The sequence below is a fragment of the Elephantulus edwardii genome, unplaced genomic scaffold, assembly GCF_000299155.1.
Source record: "Elephantulus edwardii isolate Elephantulus edwardi_28Jun2011 unplaced genomic scaffold, EleEdw1.0 scaffold00019, whole genome shotgun sequence".
Classification (NCBI taxonomy): Eukaryota; Metazoa; Chordata; class Mammalia; order Macroscelidea; family Macroscelididae; genus Elephantulus; species Elephantulus edwardii.
In genome coordinates, this window is record NW_006399769.1 from 981,960 (window position 1) to 991,993 (window position 10,034).

General features: G+C 48.1%; 1 pseudogene; it reads right to left on the reverse strand.

Annotated features, from left to right (window-relative positions):
* Positions 1-734: 734 nt before the first annotated feature.
* LOC102846322 lies at positions 735-6,785 on the reverse strand (annotated as a pseudogene).
* Between the last annotated feature and the right edge of the window lie 3,249 nt (positions 6,786-10,034).

Below are 10,034 nucleotides of genomic sequence, written 5' to 3' on the forward strand. Positions count from 1 at the left end.
CTTTCTGCCAGAACGGATGTCACGAGCTCCTGGTGTCTCTGATTACCTGGGAAGACGGGAAGGTCTGCGGGTTCTGGCAGCTTTCGTGTGAGATGCCCAACTCGAGCCAGTTGGGTTGGGCAGCAATGGCTACTTTTGGAATTGTTTATCTGGTGGGGAATTTTTCTCTAGCTGATTTTTCACACCAGATCATGACTTTAGAATCTAGACACACACTAGACTGAATGTGTACATTTCACCAGCTTTGCAATTGCAAAACACTGCAATTGCCAAAAGCTCTAATGATGCATAAGCACAGTCCTTAGGATTACTATTTCCTGATTCCTTTTTCATGGACAGTAACAGGTAATGTCTGGCATGAAGATATAATGGCAGTCTATAACTAATATCATTAATCTTATTGTCTAAGTCACAAATTCGTTGATACCATTTTGCTCCATTTTCTGTGCATGTGGTATTTTACATTTTCTTTTACAGTATCTCTCTCTTTTATTTTTTTCTTTTTATTAAAAGTCTTAAAAGGCAAAGGTATAGAGGCACGAGTCTGGTGCATTTCTTTTTTTCCTTTGTTTCTTTTTGACTTTCGAGTAGAGGAATCACCATGGATGTAGGGCGAGGTGGGCAGATCTCCATAGAACATCTTCCCTCTTGGGCTCAGGGGCAGGGTGAAATAGGAAACTCTTTCTTTAAACATGTTGGCAAATGGGCACGATTTTTCAGTTCATGAAAATTTTTCAGGGCGAATACCTTCCTGACATTTGACCCACTATCACTAGGATGATTGCACCAACAAGACCAATGGCTACTAACACTCCAATTATAATTCCAACCAGGGTTGAGGTTGCCAAACCATCCAGGGAGTGGCCCGTGGCCCCCTGTGAGGCTGTGATGTGCTCGTCAGGGCAGAGTCCTCTTTGCTATGACATGTGGTTACACTCTTTGTGCTTGTTGGCACCGGAGTTGTCAAGTGAGTGGTTTCTAAGAGATTTTCAGTGACCTCCATGCCTTCTGCCCAACCTGGCGTCTTCGTGCCAACTTCTGTAACTGGGGTTGTTATGAAATCATAAAGGTTGGCTCCCGCCAGAATCCAGAGCTAGGAGCTTCCCAAGATGAAGAGTAGAGCCGGCACTTTCCACTTGGTTTCTGTCCAGTGGAGGTGGAACAGCTGGTGCAAAGATTAAAAGCCGGGAGCCCCAGGCCCTCGCCTGAAGGGGCAGGAGAGCGAGACAGGAATGCGGGGAGTAAAAGGCCCAGCACAGGAGAACCCAAGCAAGAGCACGAAAAACGGGCCTTTAAAAAGAGCAAACTTTCTGCTAGGAATCAGAATCAATCTCTCTCTCTCTCTCTCTCTCTCTCTCTCTCTCTCTCTCTCTCTCTCCTCTGTCGGCGGGGAGCTGGGTCTCTGGTCCCGGCTGAAGTCGCACTTCTTGTGGACAAAATTTGTATGCCTATAGGCTGAAATCATTTGTATTAATACTGATAAACAACAAGAGTTAAAAAACAAGAAAGGCATTAAACAAATAATCTGGAATGGTGCACTCTCTCCTTTTGAGGGAGCTGTTTTCTTTTAGATGCACTTCTCTTTCCTGATTTTCCCCTCACAATACTTCATGGAGTATTATTGTTGTTGTTTTTATTACACTAGTTTTTCACAGCGTTCCTTACCATTTCCCTCACCACCCCATCCATCAAATTATAAGACCCATGATTAATATCCCCCCCCCACCCGCACATCCTCACCCATCTGCTTCCACCCTCCTCCCCCCTCGGATACTCATACTCATTTTACAATAATGGTTTTATACAGTATTTGTCCTTATGGGACTCAGTTCACGCAGCATACAGCTCTCCAGTCCCTCCTAAGATAGGTAATAATTTACAAAATTATTGCTTCTAAGTGCTGCATAGTATTCCATTGTATGAATGTACCATAATTTCTCAATCCATTCGATTGTGGTTGGACTTCTGGATTGTTTCCATATTCTTGTGATGGTGAATAACGCTGCTATGAACATCGGTGTACAAGTCTCTGTTGTGCTTCAGTTCTCATTTTCTCAGGGTATATTCCAAGCAGTAGAATAGACATTTCATATGGAAATTTTATGTTCAGCTTTTTGAGAAAGCGCCAAACTGCTTTCCAGAGTGGGTGTACCATTTAACAATCCCATAAAAAATGCCTAAGAGGTCCTATCTCACCAAATCCTCTCCAACAGTGATTGCCTGCTGTCCTCTTAAACGTTGACATTGCTACTGGAGTGAGATGGTCTCGCATTGTCGCTTTGATTTGCATCTCTCTTATTACCAGTGACTTTGAGCATTTCTTCATATGTCTGTCTGTTGGCCATTCGAATATCTTCCTCTGTGAAAAATTTTTCCATATCTTTTGCCCGTTTTTAATTCTTGATTTCATTGGTAAGGGGGGGGAACCCTTAAATTTAAATATTCATTATTAGGTTTTCCCTTTCACACAGAGATGCGCTACAAAGTGCAAGGGTTTGCATTTGTTAACTTTTGTCAACACTTTTGCTTAGATGATATCAATACATCTTTGGGCATAACGAAATGGAAATGACTCCAGGGGAGAAAACTCTCAGAGTGCACGGCCTGTCAGGAAAGAAACCTCTGCCTGCCCTTCAGCCCCGTTCTTTTGCAGGATTGCCTGTGGCTCCCCTTGCAAAACTCTCCTAAGACCTCGAGCAGGCAGCAGTGTCACCTCCCACCGCAAGGGGGCAGGAAAAATCCCTCTGGGCGCGGTAGTGGAGGCGCAGGGCTCCTCTTGGCCACACCCGGGGGCGGAACCACACCTTGCGGGGCTTCGCTCATTGGCTGTGACATGGGCGCTGCCTTGTTGGCAGGCGTGTCCACCACTTGGGCTGTGGAAGTTGTTTCTAGATGCGAACGTCAGGTCCAACCTAATCCCCCTTTGCGTCCCCTGAGTCTCGTAGGGTGGAATGGAGAAAAGTGGGATGATAGGATGCACCTGCCGACGGGCCTGACACTTTCTGCCTGGTCAAAGACGAGTTCCTGCAGGTCCGCAGCCTGTGCGCACCTGTGCCCTCCGTAGCCTCACCAAGGACCTGTGCTTTTGCCTTCGTCCTGCGCATCACACAGGCGTCATCCTCACTTAGCTGCGGACACGGACGCAGGGCCTGGGCTGTGGCTTTGCTCGTGGGGACTTCAACTGCCCTTCGCAGTGAATCTGTCATCTGTTGTGACATTTGTGACCCTGAGAAAGCAATTCTGTGAAAGCGTGCATGTTTGGTTAAAAGGCCTGATGGTTCTGGGCAAGCAATTTTCTAGCTAAGTGTTACCAGACCTTGTCACCATACAGTGTTGTCAAATTACCAGTTCCTTGTCAGTCTTGTTCGAGCCGTGCTTCACAGGAGACTCTTAGCAGTTCTCAGACAAGTTCTGGTTCTCTGCGACTGCCCTACTGAATGGAGAGAGGGCAGGCACCAAATCCAAAGATTTAATGTTATCTTAAACTTCTCGAACTCGACATTTAAAGGTTAGACTGTTGCTGTTGTTGTTGTTGTTCAGAGCCGTGGAGTCGCAGGCGACTCATAGCACCCTATGAACGAAAGTCCTCGACAGAAGGTTAGACTATGCATTCGAATTTTCTTGAAATTCAGCAAAATGCTTTCCTAAAGTTCCCCGTTTCCCTCTAAAAAGTGAGCATGACAATAAATTTGCAGAAAATAAGTGTAAACTGGAAACATTTTATTATAGAGATTCATCAGGTACGTGACTCCTACAAAGGTTTACAGGGTACAATGCCCAGAGAAACAATATTTTTAAGTTTTCATCTTGTAGCAAAGTGGTCACAGGAAAACACTATCTGAAGAATTTAAAAATACAGTGTTAAACCATCGTTATTGCTAATCTATATGATACATTCTTTTGGAAATAAAAACCTTAAACCAAATACAATTTCATGCTGTTTGAAGCAAAGGCATGCCCTTTTTTGACTGAGTATAAGACCGGTGTTATTTTGCATTTTCAGTTTGGTACTTAGTAGGAATTTGCTTTATAGTTTTGGCTTAACTAACTGATCTTAATTGTTGATCTACAGAATTTTTAAGCTAACCTTGATATGTGCAGAAGATGGTGAAATTGGCTTAGGGTAGGGCAGAGTTTGCAGCTATGGTGAATACTTTGCTGAGTCGCAGACAACTCAATGGCACGTAACAGCACAACGATGTTGCTGGGCAGCATGCGTGGTTTACACTGAAACAGTTTCATGAGGCATCTGATGAGTTAAATGACCTAACAACGTATTCAGTGCTTCTGTTCCACCTTCTACTTTGTTAAATAGTGTCTGGGCTCTTACACTATTCTAAGCATTAATTCACAACATGGCAGATGCTCTCTGTTTGCGTATAACAACAGAGGAACGAGAGTCTGCAATAGGAGGAGGATATGGGTTATGTGATGGAAAAACTCTTGCCACAAGACCTGAATTACTAGATGGTGCCTGGCTATCATTTCTGAGCATTTCATCAAAGACTCTGTAGAAGAATCCTGACCGTAAGCAGGGAAATGGAGTACAAAATTAAAAATTCTCTTGAAATTTTGAAGGTTGAATGAAACTATTGCTCTGAGATAATCTTTAAACCATAAGTCAAAAATATCCCCAAAGCCTTATTAAAACTGAACAGTTTTACTAATAAAACATGTTTTCCTTGACTATTGTGTTTTTTTTTAAAAAACTACTTGTATGGACTCAACTTGCCAGCACCAGCTCCAAAGATTTAAATGAGAGCCTTGACCATGAACTTATGTTAACTGGAGAGGGACCACTCGGAAAAGGAACATGAGAATGGTTTGTATACCTCTAAGAATGCACACAATGTCATTCAGTGGTCCTTGACAGAAACTGTTTAATTAGTATACATTTTGCTCTATATCTTTCAACAACAAAAGAGATAGTTCTTTTAAGTGATTCTCTTAATATTTCATAAGTGCCTCAATGTTGTTGTTGTTGTTAGGTGCCATTAAGTCAAGTATCACTTATTGTGAACTTATGACCATAGGTAACAGAACAACCCCTACTTGAGTGACCACAAGTGACAGAACAGCCCCCACCTGGGTGACTACAGGTGATAGATCAGACTCTTCATGAGTGACCTCAGGTGACAGAGCAGCCCCTATCTGTGTGACCAAAGGTGACAACAGACCCCTACCTGAGCGACCAGAATGATACAGAATGGTCCCTCCATGAGTGGCCACAGATGACAGAGTGGCCCCTCCCTGAGTGACCAGGTAGTATACCTGAGTGAATGACCACTCACTGAGTGGCTGACCACTTGAGGACAATGGGGTAAGAAGTGATGCAGGGCAGCACCTTGCTGAGGATCTTCAGGGTCGTGGGCTAGTCAAGGGTGATGGGAGACTTCTTACTGAGGCAGTAGGTCATAGTGTCATGGTTCCCTGGGTGTGGATACAAGGGAATGCATCCTCTGAGACACCTCTCCCCGCACACACCTTCCTGTGAGGTCTACAAGGGCAACAGGCTTTTACCACCTGGCCTAGGAGGCTGGACAGTGTCCCCAGATTTAAAGTCCCCCCCCATGGTTCCTGTGAAGATTGCCTTTTTGGAAATTAGGTCTGTGGTCAGCCAGTTGGGAGACAACAGCAGCAGGGAGGGTCCCTATACCATCTTGTTCATGGTGAGTGTCAGAAAGTCATTCTGTCCAAAGGATGTTTGTGTGTGTATGTGTGTGTGTATTTGTATGGGTATGTGTGCCAGGGGAGGGTTGAATATGTGTGTTGTGTATATGTGGGTGTGTGCTTGTGTGTTGTGTGTGTAGTGTGTGTGCATTGTGCATATGTGTATTTCTGTGGGTGATGTATGTATATGTGTGTGTGCTGTATCCATGTGTGTTGTGTGTATATGTATATGTATCATGTGTATTTCTTTGAGCACTGTGTTTATGTATGTATATAATATATAGGTGTGTGTTGTATGTGTGTATATGCAAGGCATGCATGTTTGTTGTGTATATGGGGGGGTGTGCATTTGTGCGGATGCTGTGTATATGTGTGTGTTCTGGTATGTGTGCCTGTGTGTGTGCTGTGAATATAGGTTTGTTGTGTGTACATGGGTGCTGTGTGTAGAGATATGTGTAATATGCACGCCGTGTGTGTTTGTTGTGCATATGCATATTTGTGGGGGTGGAGTGTATGTATATAGGTTTGTTGTATGTATGTGTGTTGTGTGTGTATATGTGTGTTGTAGCATGTGTGCTTATGTATGTGTGGGGTGTATATAGGTGTGGTGTGGGTGTATGTGAGTGTGCATATGAGATGTATGTATGTGTGGGGTGTGTGTAGATGTATGTAGTAGGTGTGCTATGTGTGTTGTGCTTATGCATATAGGTGTGTGTTGTATGTAAGTGTGGTGTATGTATATGTGTGTGTTGGGATATGTGTGTCCAGGATGTTGTGTGTATATTTGGGTGTGCATATGAGATGTGTGATGTTGTCTAAGTGTGTGTAGTATGTGTGTTATGCATATGTATATCTGTGTGGCAATGGTGTGTATGCAGATAGGTGTGTGTTGTATGCGTGTGTGCTACATAAATATGTGTGTGTGTATTTGTGTGGGTGGTGTGTATATGTGGGTGATGTGTGCCTGTGTGTGTGGTGTCTCTATAGGTGTGTGTGGTATGGTTCTCACCTGTGATGGACAGGTGATGCAGGGGCCCATCCCGGAGGCAAGGGCACAGCCGTGACATCCAGTCAGCATTGCTCCCCAGGGGGATCTCACCGCTGGAAGTGCCCATTCAGGTGGATGCTGGCCTCCCTGGGGTTTGAGGACCTGCAGAAGGTCTGCAGGTCCGAAGGAGACCTGAGAGTTGGCAATGCTGAACAGGCTCTGTGTCTTACAAGTTCTGAGAAGTGAACTGACTGGAAGCCGCGGGATGTCATTCAGGAACTATATAGCTGGACAAAGTCCAGTTTCCTGGGGCAGAGGATGACCACCAGGAATGTAGGGATGAATAACTCAGCATCTCTCACAGCTGTCCACCCTCCACATCCAGGGTGTTAACCATCCCTACCAGCACTCGGGCCATGGTACCCTAGGTTCTGTCCAACAACTGTGCCTCTTCTGTCACCAAATACCCATTCCATAGAGGGTGGAATCCCCTATCCCCACCTCTAACACACATGCCTGACCACTGGTATATCCTGTCCACTCCTACCCCCATCCTCTCATAGGTGTAACAAGTAACTGACCACTGAGGGATATGTCTACTCCTGTCCACTCCTGCTCCCATCTCCCATATAACAGGTAGCTGATCACTGAGGGCCTGTCCACTCCTGTCCTCCTCCCCATTTATCTAACAGGTAACTGACCTCTGTGGGACCTGTCGTTTGGTCCCTTCCCTACAGGAAGTTCCTCCCACCAGCCCTCACCTTCCCAGCTGCACTCACTGGGGCTAACCATCTATTTCTCACTTCCCTCCTCAGTGGAGAGGCCAGGGCCCACTCTCCGGCCTTAGCAGCAGCCTAGCTAATACACCTGTGGCTTTGTCCCCGCCTCTGGGTGGCTCCACACACAGCTCCTAGGGTTCCTAAGGATAAGTCTCTTCTCTGCCTCCTTTGGTCTCTGCTCCGCCCCCCTTAGGCCCACCAAGGCTCTTACAGAGAAGGAGCTGGAAGGTTGCTCCCCTCAGCGCGTTCCCCACCGCCGGGAACAGCCGTGTCAGCGCCGTCTTTTTCTAGAGACAGTCTTCTGGCGGGCCACGTGCGCGGCCCACTGCGTGCTGGATTCAGGGAATAGTTGTGAGGTGAGGCGCGGCGACTGCGCGCCCAGCACGCCGGCCCACACTCCCCCGTCCTGCCCTTGTCTCTCCGGTTGTATGTTCACTTGCCTGGACCACTGTGCAGTGGATTCAAGTAGTTCCGGGATGAGCCGCGGTGAGTGCGCGCCCGGCACACACGCTCACATTCTGCGGTCCTGTCCTGAGACTCGTCTCTCTCGGTGCCCGCACACCTTGACCATCACGCATCCACACGACGCAGCAAATAGTTGTGGGGTGAGTCAGGGGGACTGTGCGCCCAGCTCGCTGGTCCACACTGACCTGTCCTGTGCCTCATTTCTCTACTTGTGTCCCCGTCCCTGCAGGCCCAGATGAGTGAACAAGGGTGCATCCATCTCACAGACGACGCAGGCGACTGTTGTGCCCTGCACCTCGAGCTGCTCTCCGAGCTGAGTCTTCCTTGCACACTGGCACTCACTCTCCAGGAGAGAGGAACCTGGCGTCCCTGAGCCAAACCGGTGTCACTCTGGCCTGCACAGGCCACGGGGACGAGGGGAGGAGCAAGCACACTGTGGAGTTTCTCCAGTGCCCATCACAACCTGGTGGCCTACTGCTCCCCACGCCCCACACCCTGGTTCTCTGTCCTCCTGACCCATATGCACCTGAGCACCTCAGAACCGAAGGTCCAGCCCCCCAGCAGGTGATGCCCAGTAGAGGGCAGGCAGACTGAACCCCAGCCCTGCCCTGAGAGACCAGACGACCCAAATCAGACAACTTGCCGAAACCAGAAGGGCCACACATATTGGTCCTGTTGTGTCAGGGGACCTAGTGTCTTCGCAGCCAGGAGAGGCTTGCTCCAGAGGTCCAGGGGACACTCACAGAAGGCAAACGCTGCCCACTGGCCCTTGGTGGCTGTAGTGGTCACCCAGGAGCCACAGAACGACCACACCATGGCTGTGGTTGCAACACAGTGGCCACTGGTCTCTGAGCAAAACTGAGGATGTGGTTAGGCAGGTGTGTCCTCTTCTCAGGACTCAGGAGAGCCCTTGGCTCAGGGGAGAAGTGCAGGTGAGGCCACCTGCCAAGTCCCTTGTCCTCCTGCCAAGTGTTATGTTGTCCCCTCAGGCCACTCTTTGTTCTGGACTGGCCCAGAAGTGACCTCTGGAGACCTGAGGAGCCCTCTCCATTCCCTCCCTCCTCTCCTGTCAGTCCCATCTCCCCACTGAAGAGTGCTCACAGCCAGGTCAAGGGAGGCCAATGATCCAGCCTGTCCCTGGTCACATTCTGGCTGTGCCACTGTGTCCCGTCCAACTTCTCTTTCTGTTGTGGACACTGTTGTCCTAGTCATCTGAGCTGCAGGACACTAATGACTACATAGCTTGCATATTTACCCACCTGCCAGCACCCTCACCTCTATAAGACCACCAGCCGCCCACCCTGCTTCCCTTCCCCATCCCTCTGTCCCTCATCTTTCCTTCCCTCCAGCTGTTCAGCCTGTCCTCTCCCCCTCCTTCTTATACCCCTCATTCATCCCTCATTCCTCCCTCTTTCTCCCTCCATTCCTCCCTCTCTCCCCCATTCCTCTCTGTCCCTCCCTCTGCCCCTCCCTTTCTCCCTTTCTCTCTCCCTCCCTCCTTCCTTTCCTTTCTTACACTATCTCTCCTTTCCTTATTCCTTTTTGATTCTCTCTCCTCCTCCCGGTCATGATGGACAGTGAGGTGAGGAGCAGCATGGTGCCCTGAGTGTCACCTGGTGAGGACTGTGCACTCTTGTGTGATGACAGGATAATAAAGTGAGGGGACCTTGCCAGTGCACCTGTGTGTCACGTGAGAGCTGTGCACAGCTGTGCGGTGACAGGCACAATGAGGGGACCTGGTCAGTGCACCTGTGTGCCACCTGGTGAGGACTGTGCACACCTATGTGATAAGTGTTCATGGAGTGAGGTTTTCGTGGGTTGAGCGAGTAAAGGTATGCGTTTATGAGGTGGAGACATAGGGCTTCTTGAGATGGAGTGTTCACAGAGTGAGGGATACATGGGTAGACGTTAATGGTCTGGGCATTTATGAGGTAGGGGTCATGAGAGTAGTTCTGAAGTAGAATGTTCATGAAGTGAGAGACTCATGGGGTGGGGATTGACCTTCTGGAAGTTGATAAGGTGGGATTTTCATGGAGTGGGGGCTCATGCAATGGAGATTAGTGCTGAGGGTTTATGAAATGGGAGCTCCTGAGGGTCCATGAGATTGAGTCTTCATGGAGTGAGTGGTACTT